This window comes from Bos mutus, chromosome 9 (genome assembly GCF_027580195.1).
Source record: "Bos mutus isolate GX-2022 chromosome 9, NWIPB_WYAK_1.1, whole genome shotgun sequence".
Lineage (NCBI taxonomy): Eukaryota > Metazoa > Chordata > Mammalia > Artiodactyla > Bovidae > Bos > Bos mutus.
In genome coordinates this window covers 24324250-24332907 of record NC_091625.1, presented here as the reverse complement: position 1 = coordinate 24332907, position 8658 = coordinate 24324250, and the positions used below count along the sequence as shown (strand labels likewise).

At 37.6% G+C, this 8658-nt stretch overlaps 1 pseudogene; it reads right to left on the bottom strand.

Moving 5' to 3' along the window:
• Positions 1-2046: 2046 nt before the first annotated feature.
• Positions 2047-8658, bottom strand: part of LOC102265685 (lysosomal-associated transmembrane protein 4B pseudogene) — a 69894-nt pseudogene continuing 63282 nt past the window's right edge.

Genomic DNA, 8658 nt, shown 5'->3' with positions numbered 1-8658 from the left:
GTATATTTCTATCTTCCTGGGATAATGTTTCCAAAATGGTAACACTGAATCAAAGCTTATTCATTTTAAAGGCTTTTGATACACATTGCCAAATTACCCTTCAAAGTTTTTGTATGAATTTATAATTTTTATGAGTATGCAATATATCATTGTCACTCTGCCCTTGATGACTCTGAAAATTACAGTTTCAAAAACTGAAAACTTGGTATATAAAAACTATCTCATTTCTTATTTTAATTTGAAGGTAAAGTTATTTTGAGTAGCTGATGTCAAAGAGAAGACCAGGAATTCAGATCTTTTGAGAATGGAACCATTTAATGCTATATATTTGACTCTCTATATCTTTCATCTCATTCTGAAAATGCTACTATGTGACCTTTCATCATCATTATTTTATAAGGGTCCTATAGATTCAATTTCATACTTGATCCCAAAATTTCATAGGACAATTTCTAATTCCAATCTTTGAGGCTCTTTTTATTTGCTTTGTTGTTGTTCAGTCCCTAAGTCATGTTCAACTCTTTGCAATCCCATGAACAGCAGCATGCCAGGCTTTCCTGTCCTTCACTATCTCCCAGAATTTGCTCACATTCATATCCATGGAGTTAGTAATGCTATCTAACCATCTTATCCTCTGCTGCCCCCTTCTCCTCCTGCCTTCATTCTTTCTCAGCATCAGGGTCTTGTCCAATGAGCCCGCTTTTTGCATCAGGTGGCCAAAAGATTGGAGCTTCAGCTTCAACATCAGTCCTTCCAATGAACATTCAGGGTTGCTTTCCTTTAGAGTTGACTGGTTTGATCTCCTTGCAGTCCAAGGGACTCTCGAGAGTCTTCTCCAACACTACAATTTAAAGGCATCAATTCTTTGGCTTACATCCATTTTATAGATTACCATTTTTATTAATTCATGGTCTGAGACTGATTTGCATAATTCCATTTATTAGCATTAAAATAAATATATTTTGACTCAAATACACACTCATTATTTTTAAAGTTTTGTTTTAGTCTCACAGACATGGTAGACATGATCAATCTGGCACAAAGGAGCCATTCTCTCTGTTTTCTGAAGAGTTTTTTAGAACTACGAAGTCTGGAAAGCTAAAATCCATATTTCCAAGGTTAACTGGCAATTTCAAATGTAGATGTGAAATAGATCACACTGAAAATGTAAGATCCTTGATCCAAACCTCAAGATTGGGAAGGTGCAGGTGAAGCAGGGGACTTCTTATTTTGTCTCTTGCACTGGCAAGTAAGGACAAAGATGGTATTGCCTCGGTGCCAGGTCACTAAGCTTACAAGCACTTGCAATGGAGGCACGAGCAGCAGTCTCCTGATGCTGGATCACAGCTCCAGGGTTGTGCTCTTGAACTTGACAGTCCAGGTGGAGTTTGCGTAATTACCCACTTCTCTGATCACAGCAAAGGTAGCGGCAACCCTGCAGGCCCATTGAGCAGTGCGATTCTGGGAATCATAGCCCAGTTCCCTTCTCTTTCCAGCCATTTTGTGTGAACTAAATTATCTGAGTCAAATGTCTTTTGCTTTAAATAGCTAGACTTGGGAATTCCCTGGCTGTCCAGTGCTTAGGACACTGGGCTTCCATTGCAGGAGGCACGGGTTTGATCCATGGTCCGAGAACTAAGATCCTGCATGCTACATCATCAAAAAAAAATGAATAGATAAATAAAATTAAATAATAATTTTTAAAGTAAATAATTCTATATATGCTGCTGCTAAGTCGCTTCAGTCGTGTCCGACTCTGTGCGACCCCAGAGACGGCAGCCCACCAGGCTCCCCCATCCCTGGGATTCTCCAGGCAAGAACACTGGAGTGGGTTGCCATTTCCTTCTCCAATGCATGAAAGTGAAAAGTGAAAGTGAAGTCACTCAGTCGTATCCAACTCTTAGCGACTCCATGGACTGCACCCTACCAGGCTCCTCTGTCCGTGGGATTTTCCAGGCAAGAGTAGTGGAGTGGGATGCCATTGCCTTCTCCGATATGCAGAGTACCTCATATGAAATGCCCAGGGGGATGAAGCATAAGCTGGAATCAAGACGTAGTGTCGTTGCTGGTAACATAAACTAGGACATCAGAGGAGTTCCTGCCAGTGGTATATCGATAGCAGTTCCAAACACAGCTGATCAAGTAACCCTTAAAAGCCAAGATAATGCTGATATATAGAAGAATAACGAGGACCAAACAGGTAGGATTCACTGACATGATATCATCTTTGTACGGAATATCAGGAGGCAGCTGTCGTGTGTATTCCTGGATGGAATTTGGATAAACAAGTATGGTGACCACAACCAAGGTGTTCAGGGCAAAATCAAAGATTCGGTAGCAGAAGAATGGGATGATCCAGGCTGCGTGTTGCTTGTATGCTCCATATGTAGCCATGGCACAGATAAGGATCATGAGAAAAGAAATCACGATGGCAATGCACATGTTGGCATCATTCATGAACTCAAAGTCACCCCTGAGTTCAGATCTTGAAAAGTGGTAATGATATGGATCAGCCAGGGTGTTCAATAGAATCAGCAGTACCACGGCATTGACGATCAGGTACCAGACACCGAGCAGGATGGTGCATAATAGTCTGTATATTTCAATCCCAGTGTCCCAATTTATCCTTCCTCCTCTGTTTGTTTTCTACATCCATAATTGTATTTCTGTTTTGTAGATAAATTTATCTGTTCTCTTTTTTTAGTTTCACATGTAAGTGATATCATATGATATTCGTCTTCCTTTGTCTGACTAACTTAACCTATCTGTTTTTAAATAATTAGAGAGTATTGTATTGTATTGAATTGTATTGTACTGTATAGAAGTCTTCTTCAATAGTTGTGGGGGTTTTTTTTTTCTCCTTGATTTATAATGTATTTTCTTTCATGGATTTTTATATTCTACTTGCTTTGTAAAGTTTCATTTTGTTAGAATTTCATTGTATTTTTGTATCTTTCACCTACTAAAAAATAACCACTTTGTTCACTTTAATGCTTTTCTTTTTCTTTAAACTCTTTCTCATCTGATACCTCTGGAGAAGGCAATGGCACCCCACTCCAGTACTCTTGCCTGGAAAATCCCATGGACAGAGGAGCCTGGTAGGCTGCAATCCATGGGGTTGCTAAGAGTCAGATTCGACTGAGCAACTTCACTTTCACTTTTCAATTTCATGCATTGGAGAAGGAAATGGCAACCCACTCCAGTGTTCTTGCCTGGAGAATCCCAGGAACGGGGAAGCCTGGTGGGCTGCCTTCTATGGGGTCTCACAGAGTTGGACACAACTGAAGCTACTTAGCAGCAGCAGCAGCATCTGATACCAATATTTAGATTTGGAGCATCATTTTTATTGCATTTGTTTGATATAAATTTGTTCATTTTTAATTTTTAACCTCTATACATGACTTTGATTTTATACATATAGCAGTCTATTTACAATGAAGAATTAGTTGACTGAGGTGAGATGATAATGTGTGAATAAAGTAAAAAGCAGGAACTTCAAATGGGTCCAACTTACAACCAGTTCAACTATTATTCAACCTTGATAATATCAATCTAATCTAAGACAGCTTGGTTTAAGTAAATTGTCAAAGTAATAATACCAACATATAACTTCTGCCTTTTGCCATGACATAAAATCTAACTCTGCCTTAAGACACAAAGTGCTGGTCACATTTAGTAAGGAAAAATAATCATGGCCCACAACAGGTAAACTTCCACATAAACGACTTTTATATCAATGCAATTTCATAAAACTAACTTTATGAAAATATTTAAGCAACAATTAAAGACATATTGTGCTCATTTCACATGCTAGTAAGGTTATGCTCAAAATCGTTCAAGATAGGTTTCAGCAGTATGTGAACCAAGAACTTCCAGATGTAAATCTTGGATTTAGAAAAGGCAGAGGAATCAGAAATCAAATTGCCAACATTTGCTAGATCATAGAGAAAGCAAGGGAATTCCAGAAAAACATCTACTTCTGCTTCATTGACTAAGCCAAAGCCTTTGACTGTGTGGATCACAACAAACTGTGGAAAATTCTTAAAGAGATGGGAATACCAGACCACTTTATCTATCTCCTGAGAAACCTGTATGTGGGTCAAGAAGCAACAGTTAGAACTGGACATGGAACAACAGACCAGTTCCAAATTGGGAAAAGAGTACATCAAGGCTGTATATTGTCACTCTGCTTATCTAACTTGTATGCAGAGTTCATCATGAGAAATATGCCAAGTTGGATGAATCACAAGCTGAAACTAAGATTGCCAGGAGAAATATCAACAACCTCAAATATGCAGATGATACCACTCTCAATAGCATAAAGTGAAGAGGAACTAAAGAGCCTCTTGATGTGGGTGAAAGAGGAGAGTGAAAAAGCTGGCTTGAAATTCAACATTCAGAAAACTAAGATGATGGCATCTGGTTCCATTACTTTATGGCAAATAGAAGGGGTAAAAGTGAGAGCGGTGAGAGATTTTATTTTCTTGGGCTCCAAAATCACTGCAGATGGTGACTGCAGCCATGAAATTAAAAGACGCTTGCTTCTTGGAAAGAAAGCTATTACAAACCTAGACAGAGTATTAAAAACTAGAGACATCACTTTGCTAACAAGGGTTCATACAGTCAAAGCTATGGTTTTTCAGTAGCCACGTATGGATGTGAGAGTTGGACCATAAAGAAGGCTGAGAGCTGAAGAACTAATGCTTTTGAATTGTGATGCTGGAGAAGATTCTTGAGAGTCCCTCAGACTGCAAAAAGATCAAATCAGTCAATCCTAGAGGAAATCAACCCTGAATATGTATTGGAAAGGCTGATGCTGAAGCTCCAATCCTTTAGCCATTTGATGCGGAGAACTGACTCATTGGACAAGACCTTGATGCTGGGAAAGGTTGAAGGCAAAAGCAGAAGGGGTTGTCAGAGGATTAAATGGTTAGATAGCACCACCAACTCAACAGATATGAGTTTTCACAAACTCCGGGAGTGACAAGGAAGCCTGGCATGCTGCAGTCCATGGGGTAGCACAGTTGGACACAACTTAGCAACAGAACAACAAGGAATTTTAAAAACATTATATCTGAATTTAGAAAACACATACATATAAATGTAGAAGTGGCTCTGATAAGCAGCACTTGATTAGTCAAGTTTCCATTACAATTATTGTCTTAATTGCCCATTTTGAGATTAATCATGTAGGGCACTCTTGCTACTAGTTAATCTATGGCTGAAAAGGAATGAAAAGAATACAGAAAAGGAACTCAGATTGTGTTAGTTTTCTATTGCTGCAAACAAATTACCACAATCTTAGAGACTTAAGACAACATCTACTTACTGTCTCACAGTATCTGTAGGTCAGAAGTCCAGGCACAATGCAGCTGGGGTCTCTGCTGGGGTCTAACACGGATGTAACCAAGATTTTGGCCTAGGCTGTGTTCCCATCTGGGGCTCAGAGTCTTCATCCAAGCTCATTCAGGTTGTTGGCAGAACTATGTCTCTTGCAGCTGTAGGACCGGGGTCCCCAGGGACTGATCTCAGATTTTAGAGACAAACCTCAGATCCTAGCCACGTGGCCCTGTCACAATACTGCAACTTCTTTAAAGCCAGCAGGAAAATGTCCCTCCACACAGCACAACCTAATCAAGGGAATAATAACCCATCATATTCATAGGTCTTCTCCATTCTCCAGGTCGTGCAGCTTGTGTGCACCAACAGGAGAAAATTAGGGGGCCGCCTTAGATTCTGCCTACCCCAAGATGGTTACAGGGAGATTTTTAATACAGTGTCAAAAGCATGGCCTATTGTGTATCAAATGAATGTGTAGAAGACAAGTCTCTGACCTGAAGAACAGGAATTGAGTCCTTAACAAAAATAGATATGAAACAACTCAGGAAAAATAAACAAAGGAATCAAGCATTTAAAAATAGAATTTAGCTACAATATTATAGATTTTTTTTAAATTTGGAGTTAGCATTTAAACAATTGTTTTATTATTTTTGAAGTGAAATTGTAATGTTATTGATTATAAATACACTGCTCAGTGGTACAATTAACAACGGTCAATGTGGAATGCTCTGTGACACACCAGATGGGTAATACAATTCAGACCATCTCCCCATCTTCAGGTTCCAGTCCTCCACAAAGACTTAAAACTGGTTGAAATGACCTGAAAGACCATAGTTTTAAACTATGCTGCTAAGTGCAATATTAACAGTAATCCACTAACAACTCAACTCAACTCTTGAGAGAAACAACTCACTATAATCAGTTAAATAATTTTAAATGATTGTTTTGTAAGTCTAATTTGTTTCCTTTGTTCCACTTGCTTGTTTTATTTTAAAGTGAATCGAGAGACTGGGATTGACATATATTAATATATACTACTGTATATAAAATGAACTTTCCTAGTGGCTCAGTGGTAGAGAATCCACTTGCCAAAGCAAGACACATGGGTCTGATCCCTGGGGTCGAGAAGATACCCTGGAGAAGGAAATGGCACCCCACTTCAGTATTCTTGCCTAGGAAATCCTATGGACAGAGGAGCTTGGCAGGCTACAGTCCATGGGGTTGCAATAGAGTCAGACATGACTTAGAGACTAAAAACCAATAATAATATAGAAAATAAGTAACTAATAAGAACTTACTGTATAGCACTGGGAACTGTATTCAATATTCTGTGGTGACATAAATGGGAAGGAAATCTAAAAAGACTGGACATATATATAGGTATAACTGATTCACTTTGCTATTTAGTGGAAACTAACACAACATATTAAAACACCTATACTCCAATAAAATTTAATTTGCAAAAGTGAAATATCATAGGTTTTTACCCTGATTCCTATATTACCATAAAGTATTTTCAATAAAACCCTGAAGGTTAAAGATCATTTTGTCTCTTAAACAACATCACAATCTCTTTTTGGATGACATAATCTTTTTAATAATTCAAATATTTTCTAAGTAATTATTAGTTTCCAATATTTAGACTTTGCTTTCTAATTTCTAGATATGGGAAAGTGTGTTCTAAAGCATAATTTGCTTTAATTGCCTTTTCCCATATACTCTATTTGATAAAACCATAAAGTCAAAATAGTTTTAAGGGTTGAAAGAAATTCCCTACATTTGACAGTGTATTAGCATATCAAATGACTTCTGCTTTTATTAAAAGAAAATTAAGACATTGAATACAGAGTAATATAAAACTGAACATATGCACAAAATTTCCACCAGAAAGGATATAAAGCAAAATGTTAAATCTCTATGTATAATATGGTATGTTATGCTTCAGTTTCCATAGCAACTTTGACAGATGTTAACAGGGATATTGCCGTGAAATATAAAATAGCATAAAACAAAGTTATGCACATTTTCAATCAGTGATTAGCTTACTACACACAAGAGCAGAAGCTAAACCACATGATATTACTGTTCTAAACAAAGATGGTGACAGGTCTGAGAGGTTTACACTGCAGCATTAACAAGCTCTATATTGGAGATAAATCATTCAAACATCCAACTGCATAGCTCTTATAATGGCATTAATAATCAGGACAAGGAATTTTGATGAAAAAGCAAATTGTCTCTGTGAGCAGAGTATTGTCTACACTGTAGTCCTGTAAGGATATTTTTTCTATGAGCACAGCCTCACTGTCACTGTTAAATGGGTAATTAGCTTAATATCTTGCTTTGTTTGGTACAGATGAGCCTATTTCCAGGGCAGGAATAGAGACCCAGAAGTAGAAAACAGACATACGGACATGCGTGTGGGGGAAGGGAGGGGGGATGAATTAGGAGATTAGGATTGAATATATACACTACCATGTGTAAAATAGACAGCTAGTGGGAACATGCTCTAAAGCACAGGAAGCTCATCTCGGTGCTCTGTGATGACCTAGATGGATGGGATGAGGGGGAAGTGGGAGGGAGGCCCAAGAAGAAGGGGATATTTGCATATGTACAGCTGATTCACTTTGCTGTACAGTAGAAACTAACACAACAGAGTAAAGCGATTATACTCCAATAAAAAATTGATTGAGCCCCTTTTGCTATAACAAGATAGAAACCCAATTTAAAATGGCTTCAATACAAAGGAATATTTTCTTAACTAGAAAATTTTAAAAATAGGACTAAGTTTCTCTTTTATTTTCTCTTGGACGTTCATTGCTCAACATATCTCAGACGATCTTCACATTGCAAGCCAATAACAAATTTTTGGCTTTATATTATGTCACATATCAGCACCATTTGTCCTAATCATTCATTACAGCTTGAATCCCTTTCTTTGCTTATCTGCCTAGATACTGGTACAGCAAATTAGTTTTTTTTGTTTTGTTTTCCAAAACACTCAGATTATTTAACACATTGGACCAAATCTTCTAAACAATTTCCATGTCACTCAGAACAAAAGAATGAGCCTGACCCTCTGTATGCATGCGGGTCATTATGACAGAAACAATTTCAGTGTGGATGAAGGCAAAGCAAAGTTCATCGAAGACTTACTGGGATGAAAGGGGAGTAAACTAGATAATGCTTTCAAATAGTTATCATAAAGAAAGAAATAATTTAGGATTTTAAAAATATTTTATATAATGTTTTTATATACATATAAGATGATGTATAAACATAGCCTGAATAAGTACCCTACATTAAATTTAGCTTTTT